The sequence below is a fragment of the Chrysochloris asiatica genome, unplaced genomic scaffold (genome assembly GCF_000296735.1).
Source record: "Chrysochloris asiatica unplaced genomic scaffold, ChrAsi1.0 scaffold00036, whole genome shotgun sequence".
NCBI lineage: Eukaryota > Metazoa > Chordata > Mammalia > Afrosoricida > Chrysochloridae > Chrysochloris > Chrysochloris asiatica.
The window spans coordinates 17,596,488-17,622,936 of record NW_006408554.1 but is presented as its reverse complement, the minus strand read 5'-3'; the positions used below and the strand labels follow the sequence as shown (position 1 = coordinate 17,622,936).

Sequence of the window (26,449 nt, the reverse complement as noted above, 5' to 3'; positions counted from 1 at the left end):
TCAACCACTTATCTGTCTATTATATTGACCATTTTTGAAGCATTCAGTACCTCTTCCTTCCTTTTGATATTTTAAGGTTGCCTGATGTTTCCTTTTGATTAAAATCAGTTTATGCATTCCAGGCTGGAACAGAGGAAATGTATCCTTCTCAATGACCACTTCTGGAGGTATATGATGTCCATCTGACCTCATTTGTGGTACTAGTTTTCTGTACCAGGTAAAGATGTTTGTTGTTTTTGTTAAGTACTTTTGAGCCGGTTCTGACTCATAGCAACACTGTATGGGATTTCTGAGAAGAGGCTGGTGAGCTTGAACCACTAACCTTGCAGTTCAAACTGACTTTGCATTCTAGCATATTTACCCACAGTGCCACGCTAGGACTCCATAGATGTTTAGCAGTACCTATATTGTTATTTTTTTTCTCTTGCACTTATTATAAGTCTGTTGGAGGACCTGTACAATCATGTACATGTTCTGGTCCTATTCACATTTCCCTCCTGAGTTAGCATCTATTGATAATTGTTGGCAGGAACAATTTTTACCTTGACAGTTGTGAAATGGTTATTTTTTCATGAAGCATAGTCTCCTACTAATGTATTTCATGTTGACTCTTAGCATTGTATTGTAAACAAGAGCCTTCCCTTTTCAACTATTTATTGAGATTAATGATTTATCATCTATGTGTTACAGACTTTGTGTGTTATAGACTCAAGAATTTCTTCTTCTTCTTCTTCTTTTTTCTATAATTACTATCTTTGATTACTTTAGTGTTTGTACCCGAAGTGGCCAGTAAGAAATCCTTCATGTTTTTGTGGCATTCAACCCTATATTTTGTTGTTTTTTCTGTTGCTGGTTGTTTTGTTATTTATATATTTTGAGTAATAGTAAGGGTATTCCAGACTTATTTTGTTCTTACCCTGGAATCAGCCATGTTTTGAAGAGTCTTGGTGTAGCACGGTGTGTTAATGCACTGAACTGTAAGGCCAATTTGAACGCCAAGGCCGGTGTTTCAAGCTCACCAGTTGCTCCTCTGAAACCCTAGACAGGGTCACTATGAGTCGGAACCAACTCGATGACACCTAACAAAAACATTTCCATTTGGTGGGAAATGGTATTAGAGATCAAGATATGGTTGCTTTTAGATAGAAATATCATTTTTCTCAATGAATTGTTCATTGAATGGATTGTTTTCTTATTTTAAAAATGAAAATGTGTGCCTAAATCAAGTCTTATGCAATTTCTTCATAATTACCATCAGTTTCTCTGAGATCCTGATATTAGGAGCCTTTACAACTTTAAGATGTATTTCACTTAGACTTAGTGACATTTATTCGTTTTGTGTTGTTGAATATTCTTTATAGCTCTACTTTGTTTGAATTTTAATATCTTCTTTATTATGTATCTAGATAATGAAGATAGAAACAAAATATTATTTGGTTCATTTTAAATTATATTTTGATAACTCTTTATAGCTCTACTTTGTTTGAATTTTAATATCTTCTTTATTATGTATCTAGATAATGAAGATAGAAACAAAATATTATTTGGTTCATTTTAAATTTTATTTTGATAACCTTTAAATTTAAAGCATAATATGCAACAACAAAGTGCCCAGCTCTTAAGTGTACAACTAAACTAACTTTTACAAGTTATTCACACTCATATAACAACTATTCATTTTCAGACATAAAAATTATAAGCAACATAGAGGCTTCCCTCAAGCAACCTATATATCACTAATTATCCTTCTCAAAACAGCCGCTATCTTCTTTCAGCAATGTTTTATAGTTTTCATTTTATAAATGTTGTATTTTTTGTTAAATTGATTGCTAAGTGGTTTTTTTTTTTTTTTTGAGACATTGGAAATAGAATTGCTTTTTTCAATCTGAATTTTACTCAGAGCTAGAATTGCTATCCCTCCTCCCCACATTCTAATTTTTGGAACAGTCTAAAAGGACTGGAGTTCTGGGGTGGCTCTGTAGGATAAACACTAGACCATAAGGCCAGTTTGAATTACAAGGTTGGTTCAAATCCATCAGCCACTCCTTGGAAACCCTATACAGGGTTGCTATGAGTTGGAACAGACTCAACGGTGCTAAACAACAATCTAAAGGACTAGTGTGGTACTGTAGGATAAGCACTGGACTGTCAACTCAAGGTTGGCGGTACAAACCCACCAGTCACGCCTTAGAAAATGTATACAGGGTCACTATAAGTCAGGACTAACTCAACAGCACTTAACAACAATAATATATAGGGCTGCTGTTCATTTTCCTTTAAGTGTTTGACAGAATTTACTAGTGAAGACCTTTGGACATGGACGTTTCTTTGTAGAAAGCTTTTTGTTCTTGGTTTTTGTTTAAATTGATTTAATGTCTTTATTTGTTATAGGTCTATTCAGATTTCCTATTTTCAATTTCAGTAGTTTGTGTCTTTCTAGAAATATTCTTGTCTCATCTAGATACTTTATTTTAAAAAAATATTGCTCATAGTATTCTTACCTAATTCTTTTATTTCTGTGATCATTACAGGGCCATGTCCCTTTTTTTCAATTCCAATTTTAATGCCATATACCCTCTCATTTTTCTTCATCAACCTAGCTTAAAATTGGTCAAATTTGTGATTTATTTAAATAACCAACTTTTGTTTTTATGGATTTTCTCAATTATTTTTCTATTACCTATTATTCATTTCCACTTTTTTTTTTGTTGCATTTCTTCTGCTTGATTTTAGTTTAGTTTTCTTTTCTTTTTCTAATTTCTTAAGGTGGAAGTTTAGGAGATCGATCTGGAACGTGTTTTTCTTTCACAGGATGGATTTTGTTGTTGTTGGGTGCTCTCCAGTGGATCAGCTCATAATGACCCCCTGTATACAGAATGGAACACTGCTTGATGCTGCACCATCCTTACAGCTGTTATGTTAGAGTTCAATATTGCTACCACTGTGACAACCCATCCCATCAAGGGATTTGATCTTGTTTACTGGGCATGTTATTAGGAGAGACCAGTACCTGGAAAAGGATATCACTAACCCTCTACTTTACCAAGCATGTTGTAATTTTCCACACACTGCTCTCTACTGATAACATTCCCAAACAATTTGAGACGAAGTCTGGTCAGGCTCAATTACAAAGGGCATGACTGTACTTTTTCCATGACAGATTTGTTTGTGCTTCTGGTAGTCCATGGTACTTTCAATATTCTTTGTCTACATCATAATTCAAATTCATCAATTATTCTCTGCTGTTCCTTATTCATTGTCTAGTTTTCATATATATATGGAGCAATTGAAAATGCCATGGCTTAAGTTGTTGTTTTTAAGTGCTGTCAAGTCAGTTCCGACCCATAACAACCCTGTATAGGGTTTCTGAGGAGCAGCTGGTGAGCTTGAACCATGAACCTCACAGTTCAAACAGCTTTGCATTCTGGCATATTGCGCCACACCAGCGCTTAAGTTAGGCATACATGAAACCTCAAATTAATATCTTTGGTCTTTAGCACTTAAAAGAGGGAGGGTGGCAAAAGAATACTGAAGATAGTGAAGACAAGGGGGAGGTATGCATGTGCTAAAGGGAACAACAGTGTTCTGTGCATAGATAAATGGATTGAGACATAGGCAGAATGGGTAAAGGAGGAAGAGTGGGGTATATATACATATATGTTGTTATAGTAAGTGCCATCTCATTGGTTCCGAATCATAGTGACCATGTGTAGGGTTTCTGAGAAGCGACTGGTGGGTTTGAACCCCCGACCTTGTTGTTCAAATTGGCCTTGAGGTCCAGTGCTTATCCTACAGTGCCACACCAAGACTCTCTCTCTCTCTCTCTCTCTATATATATATATATATATATATATATATATATATATATATATATATATATATATATATATATATATGTATATATATACACACACACATATATATGTGTATGTATATATATATATGTGTGTGTGTCTGTGTGTGTTTGTGTGTATATCAGAAATAAATAAGACTTTGAAAGAGGGTATTTGTACATGAGTATTTCTCTTTCCTGCAAACACAACTATGAATGTCATGGAACATACAGTGGACAAAATGATGAAAACTTCCTAGATATTATCAAATGTCTTATATCAATGAGTTGCTGGATCTGGGAACTACAGACCATAGTCTTAGAGGACACTGTGTGGTCAACTGGCATAACATACTCCACAAAGACAATGTTGTATATCCTACTTGGGTGTGTAGTGTCTGGGATCTTGAAAGCTCCTGAGCAGCCATCTAAGGTGCAGCTGTTGTCTCTTCATGTACAGAAAAAAGAAGAGTGATAAAAATGGAAAAGGCTTGAAATCAACTAGTCCAATGGAATAATGGAACATGTGAACATCAGTCTCCACAACTTTGAGACCAGAAGAACTAGATGGTGCCTGGCAACCACTACCAAATGCTCTGAAAGGGATCACATTAGAGGATCTCAGATACAGTGGGAGAAAATGTGAACAAGACACAAAATTATTTTGAAAAAAGATGGAACTTACCAGTCAGAAAGAGACTGGAGGAAACTGAGACTATTGCCTTCAACTATTGGAAAAGGAACTCACACTCGTGGTCCAATTTTCTGTCAAGCAGTAGATAGGTTTATAGTGGGGACAACAACCTTAGTAATGTATGCTCACCATGGAATGGTCAATGATCAAAATCAAAAGGGCAACATATGCCTAAGAACAATGTTGAGAAGGAATGGGAAGGTGGGTGGAATACAAATAGGAACCACGGGGAGGAATCAGGATAATTGTTGGTTCATTGGCTGGGGTGGAGGTAGAGGTAAGAAGATTGTATTCATTGAGATGAAACAAAGCGTATGATTTTTAAAATGTAAAGCTTATGATCTTATCTGTAAACCTTTACTTAATTCACAATAAAAAAAGTTAAAATGAATAGATAAATAAAATAAAGACAGCAACAACAAAAGGAGAAGTCTCTTGCATCAGATTTGTCGAATGCAGTGTCATTTGATTTATTGACTTCAGGTTCCATAAGTGTTGATTATGGATCCAAGTAAAATTAGAATACTCGAAAACTTCAATCTTTATTCCATTCATCATGATGTTATCGATTGATCCATTTGTGATTATTTTCATTTTCTTTACATTGAAGTTCAGTCCATAATGAAGGCTGGTGTCTTAGACCTCCATCAGTAAATACTTTAAGTCCTATGTACTTTCAGTAAGCAAGATGTCTTGCTTGTGTCATCTGAATATCACATGTAGTTAATGAATTTTCTTTCAATCTGATGATTTATTCTTCTTCATATAGTTCATCCTCTTGGATTATTTGTTCAGCATACAGATTGAATAAGTGTGGCAAAAGGATATGACCTTGACACACACTGTCCCTGATTTAAAACCATTCAGTATCCCCTTGTACTGCTCTAATGGCTGCCTCTTGGTCTATGCAAAGGTTCTTAAGAAGCTCAATTAATTGTTCTGGAGTTTTCATTCTCCACAATACTATCCATAGTTTGTTAATACCCACACAATCAAGTACCTTTGAATAGTCAATAAAATATAAGTAAACATTTTTCTGGTATTCTCTGCTTTCAGCCAACATCCATATGACATCAGCAGTAATATCCCTTATTCCAAGCCCTTTTCTGAATTGTCTTGAGTTTTTGTCAGTTCCCTGACAACATATTGCTACGATTGTCTTCATCTTTAGCAAAAATTTACTTGCCTGTGAAATTAATTATATTGTTTGATAATTTCTGCATTCTGTTGGGTCACCTTTGTTTGGAATGGGCACAAATATGAATCTCTTCTTGTCAGTTGGTTAGGTAGCTGTCTTTCAAATTCCTTGGCATAGACTAGTGAGTACTTCAAGTTGCATCAGTGTGTTGAAATATTTCTATTGGTAATCCATCAGTTGGTTGTCATTGTTAAAGTGTCATCGAGTCAATTCTGACCCATAGTGACCCTTTATAGAGTTTCCAAGGAGTGGCTGGTGGGCATGAATAGCTCATCTTGTGGTTAGTAGTCCAGTGCTTGTCTTACAGAACCAAACCAGGACTCCATTTTGTGAAGCCTCGCTTCTTCCTAATGCCTTCAGTGCAACTTGAACTTCTTCCTTCAGTACCATTGGTTCTTGATTACATGCTATGTATTGAAGTGATTGATTATAGGCCAATTCTTTTTGGTACATTGACTCTATGTATTCCTTGCATTTTCCTTTGATATTTTGTGCATTGCTTAATATTTTTTCCCATAAAATCTTCCAATATCGTGCAGTTCCATGGTTGGGCAATCTGGAGCTAAGACCCAGACACTTGAAGTAGTTTAGCAAAAAAGAAATGGAGGAGCCATAGAATATTGAGGATGAATTCAGGAAGACCTGAGACCATGGGAAACTTGCCTGCTCTCTATACTGTTTCCCAAAGTGAGGTTGCTATGGTGGCAGAACATGGAGCCTTTATCAAAATTCCAGGCTGTTGGAAACAAGGTCCTGACCATTGAACTCACATTTCATCCTGTTGAGTAGATAAGCCCTCTGAGATATTAGATGATGGAGACAAAGTGTGGGTGAAGCTTATTGGCTGAGAGATGAAAAATGATAGGATAAAAGTAGCCATCTCCATGAAATTGTCAACCAAGGCACTGGAAAAGACATGAATCCCAACAACATTACCATTAAGTGAGATGAGAGGTGGAGACACTCCTTCCAGGATTAAAGAGGGAAGAAAATCACCCGTGCGGTATTCCTAAACACTACCTACAAGAAATGTGATTGTAAAGGCCACTTTGCAAAGGATTGTTTCATGCAACCAGGTGAAACCAAATACTCTCTGATACCTGAAGAGAAAGAGAAGGAAGAGGTAAAGTCAGCAGAGTTTGAGAAACCTGCCCATAAAAAGAATTCTTCTAGAAAAAGCAAGAAGAAAAAGAAGCATAGAGATAGGAAATCATGAGATTCTTACAGCTCAAACTCTGATACAGGCAAGAGGGCAAGACACACATCAAAAGATAGCAAGGCAGATTGACCTCATAGATGTGCACAGAGGATTCATCCCAACAACAGCAAAAGACAGCCAGGCAGCAAATAAGAAAAAGAAGAAGCACAAAGAATGAGAGTATAGAATAGAGGGGGTGTTTGAGAGAATAAGGAACCAGGAGCCTTGTCTCCTAAAGCCCTCGGTCCTGAAAAGACTCAGGAGTGGGAATAAGGCCTCCCTGGTAGCATAGTGGTTACGAATTGGGCTGCAAGCCACAAGGTTCCGCCAGAGAAAGATAAGGCTTTCTGCTCCGTAAAGATTTATAGCCTCGGAAACCCTGTACAGGGTTGCTATGAGTCGGAATTGATTCCACGGCACACAACAACAAATCTCATTTATTTTTCTCCCATGAGAGATGGCTTCCCCTTAGGCAGCAAGCAGGGTTGGGAGTTAGTTGTCAAGACCAGCTGCATGATCACTTTCTGTCTTTTCACAAGTGACCTCCGCAACTCCCCAAGCCCTCACCCAGTATCATTCACCATAAGGTCCTATTGCCCTCTATCTACCACTGTCAGAACTGGATTCCTGTACATGAGCCCAGACTACAGCCACAGGTACTGCTGTGGATCTAAGTCTCGCTATAGTCAGAGAACAAAGCAATCAGTCGCTCTCTGCCAGACTGCCCTGGGCTAACTGGTGTGTGGTCCTTATTGCATACAGCATGTGGGCAGAGGGAGAGTGTGGTAAGAAGTAATGCTCCCTAACATGGTTCTAACATTCTTCAAGTGATAGCCAGGGGCCACTGCCAGAACGTTTGTGCAGTAACTGAGCTTGTTTAACATTCCACCTGACTACTGAACCAAACAGCCCAAGCCAAGCTCATTGTTCTATTTTGTATTTACTATGGTGCATTTGATGGAAATGTGTTTGGTTTTAAACAACTGAAAGTGCTTATTCCTTTAAAAAGTTCTCAATATTGCAAGTCAAGTTTGAATATTTTTTTTCAGTTTGTTTAGCTTGAGAAATGTTGAACATGTTCTCCCTTTGATTTTCTAACTCCTGGTCATGAGGAAGGAAATACAGTTAGAAGTGAATAGAGTTAGATGGAGGTTTGTTGGAAACAAATGTTTCATATTGTGATATTTTTGTTTAGTTAAAGTCTCTATGATTTTTTGACTTATCTTCTGACTTACTCGCATCCTGTATGTTATTTAGTTATTTCAACCTTCCTGTTAAATTATTCTGTATCGTAGAGAACATGATAGTAATAACTCTGATAATTAATATTTTGTTGTTGTTGTTAAGTGCCGTTGAGTTGTTTCTGACCCATAGTGACCCTGAACAGGGTTTCCAAGGCTGTAAATCTTTACGGGAGCAGAAACCTTATCTTTCTCCTGCAGAGCAGCTGGTAGTTTCGAACAGCTGACCTTGCGGTTCACAGCCCGATTCTTAACCACTAGCTACTATTGAGTCAACTCCAACTACTGATGACCTAATGTACAAAAGAATAGAATGTTGCCCACTCCTACATCTGCTCACCATAACTGGCATTTTCAAGTCCATTGTTGTGACTTTTGTTCCTGTCTATCGCACCCAGAAAGGAGCTCTGGTAGCCTAGTGGTTATGAATCGGGCTGCGAACCTTAAGGTCAGCGGTTCGAAACTACCAGCCGCTCCGCGGGAGAAAGATGAGGCTTTCTACTCCCGTAAAGATTTACACCCTCGGAAACCCTGTACAGCGTCGCTATGGGTCGGACCCGACTCGATGGCACTTAACAACAACAACAATCGCACCCAGGGTCTCCCAGGCCTTCATTGGCCCTTTATTTCACCAAATATGATACCTAGTTATTGATCTATCCTGATGATGTGTCCAAAGCAAATTACTCAGACAATCTCCTAGTGTGATACATAGGTTTTCATTGACTAATTTTCAGAAATAAATTGACAGGTCTTTCTTCTTGTTCTTAGTCTGGAAACTCAACTGAAACCTATCCACAGTGGGTGACCCTGCTAGTTATTTGAAATATCAATGGCGTAGCTCCCAGAAAAGTAAGTCACTATAGTACAATAAATGACAGATGGATGGCTACAGTACAGTATTAACAGTATTATTGATTTGAAGTATAACCAGAATGCTCTTTAGAAGCCAGGATGTCAAGTCTTTCATACTCTGGGCACATTTCATGAAGTACCAATCCCTGGAGAAGGATATCATGCTTGGTAAGGAGGAAGGTGAACAAAAAAGAGTAAGACCCCTAGTGAGATGAATGTATACAGTGACAACAACAATGGGCTCAAACCTAACAGTTGTGAGAAGGCACGACACTGAGCAATGCTTCATTCTGTTGCACATAGGGTTGCTGTGAGTCAGAACCTAACAGTAATTGATATGAAAATGATAATTTTCCAAATAATTTCCCTTGTTTATGTTTGTCTAATTATTTCTCATATTGTTGTTATTGTTAGGTACTGTTGAATTGATTCTAACTCATACTGACACTGCGTACAACAGAACAAAACACTCCCTATTCCAGTAACATTCTCACAGTTGTTGTGTTTGATCCCATTATTGCTGACACTGTGGCACTCCACTTTGTTGGGGGGCTTACTCTGTTTCCATGACTCTCCACTTTACTAAACATGCAGGGACGGATCTCTCCTGAAAACATGTCAATCCAAAGAACCAAAGATGAAGTCTCTCCATCCTAGTTTCTAGGGAACATTCTGATGGCACTTCTAAGACAGATTTGTTTGTTCATCTGGCAGTCCATGGTACTTTTAATATTTTCTCCCAGACCATAATTCAAATGCATAGATTTTTCTACTGTCTTACTTATTCTTTGTCCAACTTTCACATGCATATGAGGCATTTGAAAATGTCATGCATGGATCAGGCATACCTTAGTCTTCAAAATGACATATTTCTCTTGAACACTTTAAGTCTTTTGCAACAGTTTTCCTAAATGCACTATGTTGTTTGATTTCTTGACCATTGCTTCCAGGAGTGTTGAGTGTGGCTATTTATGCTTTGGTGACAGACAGTGTATGTCTTGTTATATATGTGATGAGATTGAAGAATTTCTTCAGTCTGAAATTGATCAAACATGTAATCAAGATGCATTGATAATTACTGGGGATTGGAATGCAAAGGTTGGAAACAAAGAGGAAGGATCAGAAGTTGGAAACATGACTTTGTGACAGAAACAATGCTAGAGATCGCATTATAGAATTTTGCAAGACCAATGACTTCTTAATTGCAAATACCTTTTAAAACAACTTAAAAGATGACTAGACACATGAAACTCACCAAATGGATTACACAGAAATCAAATTGACTACATCTGTGGAAAAAGATGGTGGAAAAGCTCTATATTTTCAGCCAAAACAAAGCCAGGGGCAGGCCATCAATTACTCATATGCAAGTTCAGGCCGAAACTGAAGAAAATTAAAAAAGTCCATAAAATCCAAAATATGACCTAGGACTTTTTGCACCTGAATTTAGAGATTATCTGAAGAACAGATTTGATGCATTAGATACTAAAGACTGAAAGAGTTGCGGGATGACATAAAGAGCATCATACAGGAAGAAGGAAGGAAAAGACCAAAATGGATGTAAGAAGAGACTCTGAAACTTGCTCTCCAGTGTAGAGATGTTAAAATAAATGAAAGAAATGAGGAAGTAAAAGAGCTGAGCATAATATTTCAAAGACAGCTTGAGAAGATAAAGTATTATAATAAAATATCTAAAGACCTGCAATTAGAAAACCAAAAGAGAAGAACATAGTCAGAATTTTTCTAGCAGAAAGAATTGAAGAAAATAATGCAAGTGTTGGCTTGCTATATTTAAGGACTCCATGGGGAAAATATTGAATGATGTAGGAAGCATCTAAAGGAGATGGAAAGAATACATAGTCACTGTACTAAAAATAAATGGCTGATATTCAACCATTTCAAGAGGTAGCACATGATCAAGAATCGATGGAAGGAGTTCAAACTTCCCTAAAAACAGTGGCAAAAAATAAGTCTCCAGGAATTGACAGAATTCCAATTGAAACCTTTCAACAAACTGATAACAATACAGGAGGTCCACATTTAACTATGCAAAGAAATTTGTTAGATAGCAACCTGCCCAACCAATTGGAAGAGGTCTGTAGTTTGCCATTCCAAAGAAAGATTTTCCAATAGAATGTGGAAATCATGGAACAATATCATTTTTCTGAAGATAATTTAAAAATGATTGCAGCAATACACTGATAGGTAGCTACCAGAAACTTAAGCCTGATTCAGAAGAGGATGTGGAACTAGAGATATCAACGTTGATGTCAGATGAATCTTGGTTAAAAGTAGAGAATACCAAAAAGATGCTTACTTGTGCTTTAATGACTATGCAAAGGGTTTTGACTGTGTGGATCATGACAAACTGTGGATAACATTTTGAAGAATGGGAATTCCAGAACACTTAATTGTGTTTATGAAGAACCTGTACATAGACCAAAAGCTAGTCATTAGAGCAGAACAAGGGTATACTGAATGGTTTAAAATCAGGAAAAGTGTGAGCCAGGTTTGTATCCTTTCACTGTATCTACTAAATCTGTATGCTGAGCAAATAATCTGAAAATATAGATTAGATGAAGCAGAACATGGAATTAGCATTGAAACAAGAGTCATTAACAACCTGTGATTTGCATACGATGCAATTTTACTTGCTAGATACAAAGAAGACTTCAAATACTGATAAAAATCAAAGACTTCAGTATAAATTGCATGCCAATATAAAGAAAATGAAAATCCCCACTACCAGAGCAATAAATAACATCATGATCAATGGTGAAATGATTAAAAATCTCAAAGTCTTCATTTTGCTTGGATCAAGGAAGCAGCAACCAAGAAATCAAAGGACATATTACATTAGATGAATCTGCTGCACAAAACCTGTTTAAAATATTGGAAATCACATTTTGCATTAGTTTGAGGACTAAGTTGTGCCTGACCCAAGCCACAGTATTTTCAGTTGCCTCATGTGCATGTGAATGCTGGATAATGAATAAGGAAGATCTGAGAAGAATTGATACATTGAATTATGGTTTTGGAGATTAATATTAAAAATACCTTGCACTTCCAGATGAACAAACATATCCGTCTTGAAAGAAGTGCAGCCAAATGCTCCTTAGAAACCAGAATCGTGAGACTTAGTCACTCATAATACTTTGGATATGTAAACAGCAGATACCAATTCCTTGAGAAGGACAACATGTTTGGTAAAGTGGAGGGTCAGCGAAAAAAGAGTAAGTTCCTCAATGAGATGGATTGGCACAGTGGCAGCAGCAATAGGCTCAAGCATAGCAACAATTGTGAGGATGGTGCAGACTGGACAGTACTTCGTTTTGTTGCGAATAGGGTCACTATGAGCTGGAATCAACTCAAAGGCACTTGAGAACAACACCACATTTTGACTTCAAGAGTTTATAAATTATTAGTAATATTGTTCGAAATAGAGTCATATATAGAAAGAATATGTTCTAAATTTTATTTATTCAAATTCTACTTGTCTCAGGAACTTGGTGGGGAACATCACTTTGTATTCATGTAGGTCACTAGTGGCCTGCTGATTACCGGATTCAGTGACTTATTTCCACCTAGATTTTTCCATTACATTTGACACTAGTGACTAATTTATTGAAACATTCTTTTCCCTTGAATTCCCTGGTTTTGCTCTTTCTTGATTCTCTTCTCACTTTTTTCATTGCTTTTCCTCTGTTGCTTTCACCCCTACCATGCAGCCCTGCTCCCTATTGGAGATCCATAATTCGATGGGCTGTAGACCTCTCATATGAACAGATTCAATACTAAACTCGTTATTTACATAACTTTTAAATTCTAACTGCATCCATTTACTGTACTTTTATTTTGTTTAATGGTGTCATGACCCATCTATAATATGTTGGGTGCAAGAAGAGTGAGGAACTTCATACCCCTTGACTTCTGGTTATATTTAATCTGTGAAAGAGAGGCAGGTGATTAAAGGCAGGAGTAGAGAAGGGGTAGGGCTATCCTGCTACACCTCTGTCTTGGAACTACTCTTCTGTCAGTGCCTCCCTTTTCCTCTACAACTACAGCTCTTGACAAGGATGGTATCTTCCATAATTCCAGCTCTCACTTGGCTCTGGTGAAAACATCTTTTTCCTTTGCTGCTTCAGGTGCAGGTAGTGGCTTATTGCTATTGCTAATCCCTGGATGTCTAAGCATGACCTGTTGTCTCCTTTAATTTTGCTCTGTCTCTACATATATTTTCAATAACCTCATATGCATGCAAAAGTTGGATAGTGAATAAGGAAGATCGTAGAAGAATTGATGCATTTGAGTTATGGTGTTGGAGGAGAATATTCAAAGTGCCATGGGCTGCCAAAAGAACCAATAGATCCGTTTTGGAAGAAGTGCAGCCAGAGTCAAGATGGCCAAACTTTGTCTCTCATACTTTGGACATAATGTCAGGAAGGACCAATCACTGGAGAAGGATATCATATTTGGTAAGGTGGAGGGCCAGAGAAAAAGAGGAAGGCCCCCAGTGAGATGGATTGGCAAAATTGCAAGCAGCAATGGACTCAGGTTTCGCAATGATTTTGAGGTTGGCCCAGGATCGGGCCAGAACAGATTGTTCTGTTGTGCATAGTGTTCTTTGAGTTGGTACCAACTCAACGGCACCTAACAGCAACAACTACGTATAGTTTCCTCATTAAGTTCTTTTCAGGTTCTCTGGTTAGTATTCTGTTTTGAGACAGAACCTGACTGATACAGTGGTCTTGGTGTTTCTCATATTCAAAACTGAACAGGCTCTTCGTCTGGATCCTCTTTGTCTTCAGTTAGAAATCCTCTGTTCAAGCCTTAGTCCCTTGGAATTCAACTCTGATTTTAGTCACGATTTAGGCTTCTTTTCCCCCTTAAGGGACTCAAATGATTCAGAATTTGTAAACCTTTACCTCAGAAAGGAGCCTAGAATTTGAGGATATTCGCCTTCAGACTCCACTCAGCTGCCTATTACATTTTTCTCCCATTCATTCATTTATTCTTTATAAATTCCAAGAGATTATGAACTAGTTCTGCCCTATTCCTTATTCTGTTTTCAGAGCCTAATTGTCTTACTTACCTGGGGCAGCTATAACAGAAATACCACAAACAGTTTGGCTTTGACAAACAGAAATTAATTTTCTCACAGTTTAGGAGGCTAGAAGTTTGAATCCAGAATGCCTGCTTAAAAGAAGCCTTTCTCCTTCTAATGACTCTGCATAAAGGTCCTTGTATCCTGGGCAATCTTTATGTGCTTGGCGTCTCTTTTCTTCATTTCTACTTTATCAGTTGCTTGTTTAATCTCTTTTATATTTCTATTATTTCAAGCCACACCCTAAATTAATCCTGTGTCATTTGAAGAATAAGGAAAACCCTTTCCTAAATGGGATTATAATCAGAGGCATAAAAGTGTCATTTAACCCATGACATTAACAAGGTGCTCATTACATTGTAAGCTCTTGATAGGTGTTTGTTAAATGAATGAACAAATGGATAAATGAATGAAATGTCCAAAAATAATTTTGAACTACTTTATGGATTTTATACCTGCATTGGTGTGAAATGTATTTGTAAAAATAGCTACAACACTCCCTCTAATCCCTGGAGGTATGTCCCTTTGCGAAGTAACTTTGCCAGTCTTCTAATTTGTAGTCAGCATCTATTTTCTTGCCTTCTGTGCTAGTCTGGTCTCTGGCTTGCTTTGACCAACAAAACTCAAGGGAGCCAATGCTGTGTGACTTCTGAGAAAGGGAGTAGGAAGACTTGCAGCCTCATTTTTTCCTGAGACAGCATATAAGGAGGCCTGTCTAGCCAACTGGAAGATGAAAGGCCGTTTGGAAGAGAACCAAGGAACCCCAGCCGACAGCCAGCACCTACTGCCAGACTATTGAGTGAAGCTGGAATCTTTTAGGGGAGCCATCCAGGTGATAAATGGAAATGACTAGAGCCACATGAGCCCAGGTGAATGCACGAGCGGGACAACCTAGCCAACCCTCAGAATCATGTGAAATGATAAATTGTTGCTTTAGGCACATGACTTAAAATATGACATGGCTTTAAAGATAAACAAGTAGGTTTCGTTGACTTTAAGGAACTTAACAAAATATAAGAAAAGAGGTGCTGTATACACCAATCATTACTAGTTCTTTTTTGAGAATATTAAGGATACAATTGTAAAAAATCTTTCTCCTGGAGGTTTGAATGATTTTTGGCAGCTAGAAAAAGAACATCTAATAAAAATAAAAGGAAGCTAGAAATACCTTGCAAAAATCACACATTTGGTTTAATACATCTGAAATATTGGGAACAGGGGGAGGCACACATTCATAAAGCTGAGGAATTAGGACCCTTTGTTTTATGCATTCTTAGGGAAGAGAATATGATTTAGCACTGTCCTAGCCATCTAGGTATTTATTGATAGTAAAGGAAGCATATCTTTATACTGGGTTTTATACAGATATTACATATATTTCATATAAGGCTCTGACAGATTCAATTCAGAGTGAAGAGTAATCTTTCTGATACTTTTCTTTGCATTTATATTATAACCTCCATTTGGTGGCTGAATATCACTGTAAGCTTTGGCATTCATATGCTAATGTCATACGTTGGAGTTGTCAAGAGAATTATGCACAGGCTTGGGTACATGTGTGTGTGAGTGAGTGATATTTGTGTTTGCCAAAGCAGCATGTGATCCTGAAGGGAGAGTGTGTCTTATCTTACTAGCTGTCTGGTCTCAGTTTCTCTCTGTAATATGCCAAAAAGAAAATGTCTTTATCACTGAATATTTTTTGTGATGCCCAGGTCCCAGGATGGCCTCCAGTGGTATGAGACATCTGTGTGTATGTGTGTGTGTTTGTTCTTGTACATGCCTGTATGTGTATGCAAATAAATATATTAGAGGTGAGGGGTTAGGATGCTTTTGCTTCTGTGTTCTTCATTTCAGGGTATCTTTTAACAGTCCCTCATGAATTTGAACTTGGTTTAACTATATGAATGAAACAATTTAAGATTTTATAGACAAAAGAAGATGCCAAAGAATTTACTTTTTACTTAAGTTGATACTATATATTTATAAGAACAATACATGTATTGAATTTGATATTCTGAGTAGAAAGTATTTTCTGCATATTTTATATTTTAATATTCTTATAGCGATTATAAGAAGCAAAAGAAAGTATGAAATTTAATAAATTGGAGGTTAGGGTTTGAGGAGGATTAAGACGAGATCAGACAATGGGAGGAAAGTCAGTTCATAGAAGGCATGGTGTTCTATTAGAAATGTGTGCATGATTCTGTAAGCAGTGGGGTGCCTATTGAAATTTATAAACTAATGCTTACTAATGGAAAGGTTGGTGGATGGAGCCTGCAAGTCGATTGTGGGAGAAAGATAAAGGAGTCAGATTCTGTAAAGGTTTACAACTTTGGAAACCCTAATGGGAGCAATTCTACAGTGTCTTTCGGGGTCATTATAAGTCGGACTCCATTTAAAGGCAGTACGCTTTTGGTTTAATGTGATTACACAGGTGTGGCGGAAGGAAGATCATGGACATAGCACAATCATATACTTGAGAGAACGTAACATATCCAGTTGAAACTAATAGGTTGTGCTGTCAGTATTTCCCAGTGAAATAATCAGAATCAACCAGTAACATCTCGGCTGGCTAGCTCGATGGAGAATTTGGGATTTGATATGGACCTTTAAAATTTAGAAAGGTGGGGAGACCATGCCAGTCATATACAGTGTTAAAGTAAGATTGTGTATAAAAAGAGTCCACATTCACAATCAGAAAAAGTTTGCAAGTGAGAAAAGATTAGTAAATTGAAAAGACTGACATGTATAAGTATGGAAGATGAAGTAGACAATTTTTGAAAGAAAATAAATGAAACACCTGGAAGCATCAAAGAAAATAACTCTGTTACACAAAGTAGAAGAAATATGATGGAAACAGTGGGGAGCAGAAAAGCAAATGAAAGTATTTCAAGATCATAAATTTGTCCAGATGGCACTGGGGCATCTTTTCTAAAGAAGGAATGAGACATGTGAGCACATTGGATGATACATTGTGTCCATTTTAGATTTTTTATGCTTATTATAATTTAAAAATGGATCTGAGGCTTGTAACCCCACCCCACCACAGAAGTGTGAGGCCTATCCTTATGCTTATCCCTATGTCTGCAGCTTCTCTCAGTAGGAGTCACCTGCTCAAAGGAGCATGTCTGTGATGGGGAGTGAGTGGTGCCTACTTTGTTTTAGAAGGCAAAACTCACAATGACATTAAGAACTGATTGAACTCCTTTTCTTCCTATGAGTTTCCTGAGGGGAAAAAAACAAACCCAAAACAAAAACTACCTGTATTGTTTATATGCAAACCCACCAGCCACTCTATGGAAACCTTATACAAGGTTGGATCCCACTTGATGGCATTTAAGAACAACACAACAATATCCAAATGTAATGAATGACAGCCTTCTCTCTGGCCCTTGCCAATGAGAAATTTGACTCCAAGAATGACATGTTTTTTTTTCCTAGGCAGGCTCACCTGTCACTTTGGTCTCTTTAGGCTTATAATGATACAACCATCCTGTGTGTAAAGTTGCCTAGGACCTTTAACTTAGTGCTCCCAAAGAGAAGATAAGATGTCAATAGAAAGCAAAGTATGAGACAGAGAACATTTAGTCATTGGAAGATGCTATTAAGTCACTCAGACTCATGGGGACATTATGCACAACAGGATCAACCTATGGAGATCCATAGAATTTTCTGTAGTTATATTAGAACTTGCCAGTTTTAAGTTTAGCATCTTATTGTTCATGTTTGCTGTTGACCATCGAGTCACCCCAACTTGTGCTGACCTTGTGCACAATATATTGAAACAATGCCAGGATTTGTGCTTTTCCATGATTAATTGCAGATGGGACTTTTGTGATCCATCCAATTTTCATTGGCTGGTTTTTGGGAGTTGTTGTTGTCAAGCGCCATTGAATCGGTTCCAACCCATAGTAAGGTCTCCAAGGAGCAGCTGGTGAGCTTGAACCACCAACTGTGCATTTCAAACTGACTTTTCAGTCCAGTGTATTAACCCACAGTGCCACACAAGGACTACATTTTGGGGAGTTGTTGTTGTTGTTGTTGTTAGGTGGTATCGGGTCATTGCTGACTCATAGAGACCTTATGCACAGCAGAATGAAACACTGCTGCATCCTGGGCCAACCTCATAATTGTTGCCACACTTGAGCCCTTTGATGCTGCCACTTGGCCAATCCATCTTGTTGGGGTCTTCCTCTTTTTCTCTGACCCTCCACCTTGTTGTTGTTGTTGTTGTTGTCAGGTGCCATCGAGTCAGAACTGACTCATAGCGACCCCATGCACAGCAGAACGAAACAATGCTCGATCCTGGGCCAACCTCACCACCGCTGCCACCCCCGAGTCCATCAATGATGCCACCTGGCCGATCCATCTCGTTGGGGGGTCTTCCTCTTTTTCTCTGACCCTCCACCTTGTTGTTGTTGTTGTTGTTGTCAGGTGCCATCGAGTCAGAACTGACTCATAGCGACCCCATGCACAGCAGAACGAAACAATGCTCGATCCTGGGCCAACCTCACCACCGCTGCCACCCCCGAGTCCATCAATGATGCCACCTGGCCGATCCATCTCGTTGGGGGTCTTCCTCTTTTTCTCTGACCCTCCACCCTACCCAGCATGACATCCTTCTCCAACGATTGTTTCCTCAGGACTACATGTCCAAAGTAGGAGAGACGAAGCTTAGCCATCCTGGCCTCCAAGGAGCACTCTGGCTGCACTTCTTCCAAAACAGATCTATTGGTTCTTTTGGCAGTCCATGGCACCCTCAGTATTCTCCTCCAACACCACAACTCAAAGGCATCAATTCTTCTACGATCTTCTTTATTCACTGTCCAGCTTTCGCATCCATATGAGGCTATTGAAAACACAATGGCCTGGGTCAGGCGCACCCTAGTCCTCAAGCTGACATCTCTGCTCTTCAATACTTTAAAAGGTCTTGTGGAGCAGATTTGCCAAATGCAATACATTGTTTGATTTCTTAACTGCTGCTTCCATGAGTGTTGGTAGTTGACCCAAGAAGAATGAAGTCTTTGACAACTTCAATGTTTTCTCCGTTGATAAAAATGTTGTTTATTGGTCCAGTGGTGAGGACTTTAGTTTTCTTTACATTGTACTTTTAAGTCTAAAGTCTACTAAGTAGCAATACACACACTTCCACTGAAAGATCGGTAATGGTTGTACATGAGGTGCACTGTTTTTGTTGTTAAGTGCCATTGGGTTGAGCTGGTTTCAACTCATAGCAACTCTGTATAGTGTTTCTGAGGAGTGGCAGTTATGTTTGAACTACCAAACTTACGATTTAAACTGACCTTGTGGTTGAGTGCTTAGCCTACAACTCCACACCAGGACATTGAAGGTGAGAATTCTACTACTTTGTGCTAGGTTGTTGTCGCTGTTAAGACCCGTTGGGTTGGTTCCAACTCATAGCGACCCTGTATAGGGTTTCTTAAGAGCAGCTGGTGAGTTTGTCCACTCACTTTGTGGTTCAAACCAACCTGGTGGTCCTGTGCTTACCACTTATCCTACAGTGCCACACCAGTACTTAGTTAGTCAATGACTAAAATCCAGAAGAAGTTAGTGGGTGTGTGTGTAACTATAGTTCCATAGCAAAAGTGACATTTAGAGATTTTATGAAAGAAGCACTAAACAAACAATGCTTAGGGTTTGTGAATTATGGGATCAAGTAGCTGAGAACTAAATCATCAGGACAACTTGGAAGATTTGATTTCTGTCTCATGAAAGTTCCCAAAGATTCATTATATTTCATTTATCTGTGATGTATGGCCCCATAAATTTCCAGCGGAAGCAGCGAGAGAAGAACTCACAGTTGGAGTCCAGGTGTTTCATGCCTACTTTGAAGGTGGTAACTGTGTCTTTTGGGTTAGAGAGGTGATGCTTACAGAGCTGATGTGTCTAGATTTAAGAGAATGAAATTCCGCATGAAGTAGTATTATGTGCAATGAGTAAGATGACCTTATTTAGTATTTGTTCTTCTGTGAAAGTGGGAGTTGACAGGAAAGTTGTGTGAATTATTGCATGTAGTTGTGTGTGTGTGTGTGAAGTAGAGCTTGAAAATTTATGGAATCGGAAGTGATACGTCACAGGATGGGCATGGATAAGCAGTGGCTTCCTTAAAGTTTGTATTTGTTGACACATGAGCAACAAAACAAACAGCCTGGAAAAGTGAAGACAATAAAATACTTTGAATTCTTCCTAGAGACAGACTTCATAAATGCAATGTATTGTATTCATTTATGCTCCTAGAAGGCACATTTTTTTTTTTTGGAGTGCTCAAAAGGAAAGTTGATTTAATACATGGGAAGAGAGTGCAAAAAAAAAAACAAAAAAAACCCAACCAACTTTAAAAATAGTTGCCACTGGAACATCATTTCAAACCTGTCAGCAATGTGGGCAGAAAATAGAACTTCTGTCTTGACAATGTTTTTGGAAAAATGGAACAACTAAACAAATATCATGTGAAGGCAGTAAGGAGCAAAATGCTCAGAAACACAAGTTTATTTCCTTTTATAAATTCTTCCTCCAGAGTTTTTAGTTACTCGCAAAACAGATGTCATTTCTGAAAATGCAGAATTGCAAAACACAAAAAAATCAGCATCCTTCAAGAACACTGTTGTGCTTTTTTCTTATTTGCTAGTAGAAAACATGTGTGTCTTGAATACCAATTATCTTTTCAGTGCAGTATTTTTTTAGGAGAACAAAAACTTCTGGTACAGCTGCAGAGCTCAAACAAAATGGCATCACAGAAGAGAAACTAGCACCTTGGAACCAGCTGTTTATTCTATTTTGTCATCTTCTGTTTAACTCTCTGAGTTCTGATGGAGAGTAAAGGCATTCTCAAATATGATTCATTGTATGCATGTTTTAAAGCCTACATTGGAGGGGAATAGGAAAACAGACAAACTTGTGTTCTAGTCTCAATTGTCACGTACTCATTGTATGATTGGGCAATCTGTTGAACTGTTTGAAGCTTCACTTTTTCATCTATAATGTGGATATCCACTGCCTGCTTGTCAGCTTGTTGAGTTGTGTTGCCTTGCATGTTGCTATGACACCGGTATTTCATATATCACTATGGCCACCCTTAATGGACAGGTTTCAGTGGATCTTCCATACTAAGACAGATCAGAGAGAATGGCTGACAATCTACTTCTGAAATTTGGCCAGTGAAAATCTTATGCCCCAAAGAATACTGTCGGATATAGTGCTGGAAGATGAATCTAAACATACCCATGACTGTGAAGATGAAGGTCTCTATGAATTCAAAATGATTTGAAGGCAAGTAACAACAACAACAATGGCTATAATAGTGATTTTTACCTCATAGAGTGGTTAAAATGATTAAGTAAGATAATATGTTAAGGACTTAGCATATTGTATGGTACATAATAAATTCTCAGTGGTGGTTATGTGCTGTGCAGTCAGTTCAGACTCATAAAGACCCTGTACAGGGTTTCTGAGGCTGAAAATCTTTATGGGAGCAGAAAGCCTCATCTTTCTCCCTTGGAACAGCTGGTAGTTTTGAACTGCTGACCTTGAGATTAGCAGCCTGATTTGTAACCACTAAACTAGCAGAGCTTCTTAAATGCTCAATAGCTCTAGCTACTATGAGATTCCAATCTACATGAGGTCAAATTCTTGCTTTTGAGTACTACTCTGTCTACTTATTATGATGATTGTTGTTGTTAACTGCCACTGAGTTGGTTCTGACTCATAGTGACTATAGTATAGGGTTTCTGAGGACTGGCAAGTGGGTTTGAACCACTGTACTTGTAGTTAGCAATCCAGTGGTGTTACTACAGCACCACACCAGGACTCCATATTGTTGTTAAGCACCATTGAGTCGATTCTGACCCTTTATAGGGTTTCCAAGGAGCAGCTGGTGAGCTTGAACCATCAATCTTGTAGTTCAAATGACTTTACAGTCTGACACATTAACCCACAGCACCACACCAGGACTCCTTAGGCACAATAAAATATTTCATGATGGTTAGGTAATTGTTCATTTTCTGTATTCCATAAGTATCTGAGTACCTACTATGTGTCAGTTCTTTCACCTAAGCTGTGTTAATTTTTCAACAAACTTAATCAATTCTATCGTTTTCTAGAAGAAAAGTTCAGATGAGGGCCAGGAAATTGTTCAAGGTCAAGGGGCATAATGCATATCCAAATGCAAGTTTTCAAATTTTAAGTCTTTTCAGAGAGACTTGTCAAGAGCAACAATGACAACAATAACTCAAGTGGAACAGATTAGGGCAAGAATGTTAATGTATTATATATATTGTACTCAGTGGAAAGGAAGTGTGAACATCAGGTAAAAGGAAAGTAGTATATGAAGAAGCCAGAGCTGTACAAATGTTCAAATGGGAGAGTACCTAGTATCTGGAGTATGAAGCCAGAGTCTGCTTCCAACTGAAATGATGATTTCATCTCTCCAATCCACAGAAAGTGCATTAGCTACAATCCATGATATTTTTAACCAGGCCCATTCACACCTTTGATATTTTGCATGGTTCCACTTAACTTTCAGTAAAGAAAATGTAAAGGAAGCTACACCACGTGTGCTACACCTTTACTGAGACATTGCCAGGAATGACAAACTTTTCTAAGTAAAGCAATTTTTACTTAAAAGACTTGATTTCAAGTACACCAAGTGAGAGAGAAATGTAAGATATATTGTGATTTCTTTAGTGTGAATATATATATATATATATTTTTTTTTTTTTTTTCAAAATCTCCTTCAAAATAAAATCAAAGGGAAAGGAAGGACAGAAAAGAACCCTCTTTTTCTTTTTCCAAAGGACAAAATGGTTTCATTAGATACCAAGTCTAAGAACAAAGACATTTAATGCTCTTCATTGCCTATCTTCTATTTTACAGAATCAGGGCAGCTTAACTTGAAATTAATTTTCCTAATATCATGTGTGAAATTCCTGACTGGTGCAAACAGTCTATGCCCTTGACAGTTAACTGAAAGGTTGGAAGTCCCAATCTACCCAGAGACACTGTGGAAGAAAGGCCTGGTGATCTACTTCCAAAAAAATCAGTCATTGAGGACTTTAAAAGCACAGTGCTTCTATCACACACATGGGGTTGTCATGAGTTGTTGTTGAGTTCTGTTGAGTCTGTTTCTACTCACAGAGACCCTGTATAGGGTTTCTGAGGAGCAGCTGGTAGGTTTGAACTGCCAACCTTGTGCCATGAGTTAGATTCAGCCTAGATGCAAATACTTTGTTTTTTGTTTGTTTCTTTGTTTAATATCATGCATGTTAGGCTAGGAAGCAGATGTGTAGATACTCAGTATTGCCTGGGATGTGACAGAGAAGAACACTGTGAATATGGTAACTCTGAGGAATATGAGGCTGGACTTTCTGGAAAGGTTATTTCAGCAAGATTAACAGGAAGATCAGAGGCCAGGCTGAGGCAGAGCTGTGGGAGGAAGGCTTTTTGAGACCATCTTCTCAGGTTGAGAATCTCAGCATGATGATCTCTTGCTGTTGGACAACATAGGTCTATTGCCTTTCTAGATGTTGTCTGTGCCTCGTGTTCCCCAAATAGGAAAACAAGGTCTTATCTTTTGCTTTCCTATTTCTCCCAACTGAAATGCTTAAAGGGCTAGCTTTTTTGCTTCTTGGTGACTTTGAAAGGAAGGAGAGAGTTTTAGTTTTTCTAAAGTTGGATGCCTGTTTGTTTGGTGTGCTCTAGGCCAATGCAAACTTTTCTGGGGGAATGGTAGGAAGCAAAATTTGTTGATGTCTAATACTAGTCTGCAGTTCCCTTTTGAAGTATTTTTCAAGATTTTAATTGGACTTGGGAAATGGAAACTCTCCAGATTTTACCAGTGATGCTAATATAGATACAGCTGACTGGGAGGAACAGGTGGTTTGCCTTGATGGAATGGCTTAAGACTAATGAGAGGTATTCTAGGCATCAGTGAGGTTAGAATATGAAGATAGGTTTATTCTTTTCTTTTTTGATAAGACACCACATCGTTAATGTTGCTCTTGTTAAGTGCTGTTGAGCCAATATGACTCATAGCAAACCTGTATACAGTTTCCAAGGAGCAACTGGTGAGTTTGAGCTGCCGACCTTTTGGTTCAAACCAATGCTTTATTCTGCTTTTTTTGTGTGTGTCCAACCTATGGTAGATTGAATTTTTGCCATGATAACTTTTGGATTATTGACTAATCTTCCAATCTTTGGTGGACTAGGAGAATTTAAATATGTCTCTGTTAGAGTTACCACCCTACCTGGTTTGTTCAGAACCTAGGAGTTTTCTAAAATATGGGAATTTCAATTTTAAAACCAGGGTAGCCTCAAACAAACCAGCACAGGTGGTCACCCAGTCAGAGAAGGGTAGTACAGCTTAGAGCACTAAATTGATCATTAGGAACCCTGGTATTAAGTGTGTTGGCTGTTTAACTGTCTTGGTGTGGCTCTGTGGGTTAATGCACTGGATTGCAAAGTCAATTTGAACTGTGAGGTCAATGGTTCAAATACACCAGCCACTCCTCAGAAACCCTATACAGGGTCGCTATGGGTTGGAAAGGACTCAATGACACTCAACAGCTGACTTGCTGTGAGCCTTGGGAAACCTTTCTGAAATTCAGTTTTATCAGTAGCAAAATAAAAATTCTGTCTATATGACTCATGGAGTTCTTTTCTGCTTAAGCATTACCTGATCGCAGGTCTAGGTCCAGGGATAGAAATGGGAGCAAAATTATAAAGAATAGATAATGTCTTTAAAATGCTATATTTCCAAACTCTGTTCACTCTAGAAATCTGGAAATGCTTCTGTCTCTTTTTCAGCCAACGCTGTGCTGTTCCATCCATTTGCTACCACATCCTAGAGTTGAATGAAATAAAATTTTGCCTATTCGCTCTGAGAGCCCAGTGTGGCTATACTGAATGAAACTCTCCTTTTCATTGGGTCCCCCTTTCCCATGGCCTCTACTTTCATCAGATTTTCATTAATTCCCACTTGGACTTAGCTTCTGCTTTTATGTTTTACCTTTTTATTGTGAATTGGGTGATGTTGTACCTTACAGAGCAAATCTGTTTTTGACAAAACAATTCATACACATTTTGTTTCATGCCATTCGTTGTAATCTCTACAATGTAACATCTCTTATCCCATTTTCTCCCTGTTTCTCCTTTCCTAACCTTTCTAGACCTTTTCCTTGGGTAAATGGCTGCTCATTTGATCTCAAATGGTTAATTATTCTAAGATGTGTACAACTCCCTAGTACTATTGTTCTGCTTGTAGACCTGTCTACTGTTTGGCTGAAATTGCGCCGTGAGGGTGAACTAATTTCCAGACTTGAAGGGTGAATAAGAATCATAGTCTCAGTTTCTATTTAACCAGTAAATCTGGTCTTCTTTTATGATTTTCTTCCACATTTTTCTCCCCCTCTATCCAGGATCTTCTAATGTGATCACTGTCATAGCAGTTGGTAGTGGCAGCCAGGTACCATTTAGTTCTTTTGGTCTCAGTGTTGGGAGGCTGATGTTCACCTGTCCTTTTAATACAGGTGAACTAATTACATTAACATGTTTTCAATTTTCTTCATCTTCTTTCCTCTGCACAGGGAGAGGCCAATAGTTGAACCTTAGTTGGCATCTCAGGGCTTTTTAAGATCCTTGTCACCATTCACCAAAAGTAGGATGTAGAACCTTGTTTTTGTAGACTATGCTTTGCCAATTGACCTCAGTCTGCCCCCTGAGACTAGACCATGGACTGAGCTCCCAGGCCCCATGACTCATCCACTCAAGTGTTTGGTGATGCCTTTTCTTAAAGTTATACTACATTCATTATATAATCAAGGTTCAAACTTTTCATTCTTTAAATTAGCCTTTCTCTACAACTCCCAATTAATTTGACCTAGTCAGAGTTTACAAAATGTGACTGCACACTGAATTTAGGTAAGTGTTCCCATTGTGGTAGAAAAATTAACACGTTTTGTAACTACAGTCCTACTTAATACTTCTTTTAGCAGCTTAGGAGTCCCTGGGAGGTGCAAATGGTTAAGTGGTTGGCAATTAATCCAAAGGTTTTCAGTTTATATGTATCCTGAGGTGCTTTAGAAGAAAGATACTGTTATCTGCTTCTGAGAGATCACAGCATTAAAAACCCTATGGAGTGAAGTTCTATTTTGAAAGTACAGGGTCACCATGAGTTGGCATTGACTCAACAACAACTGGGATCATTAGTTCTAATGTGTTAGTTTGAAATCAACTCTTTTGCCTTTATTGAAATCACAGGTATCATGAGGAATTCTTACTCATCTCAAATATTTTCATTTGAATTTATATTTT

General features: G+C 38.2%; 1 pseudogene; it reads left to right on the top strand.

Moving 5' to 3' along the window:
* The first annotated feature begins 6,350 nt into the window (after positions 1 to 6,350).
* Positions 6,351 to 7,113, top strand: LOC102839294 (annotated as a pseudogene).
* Positions 7,114 to 26,449: the final 19,336 nt, after the last annotated feature.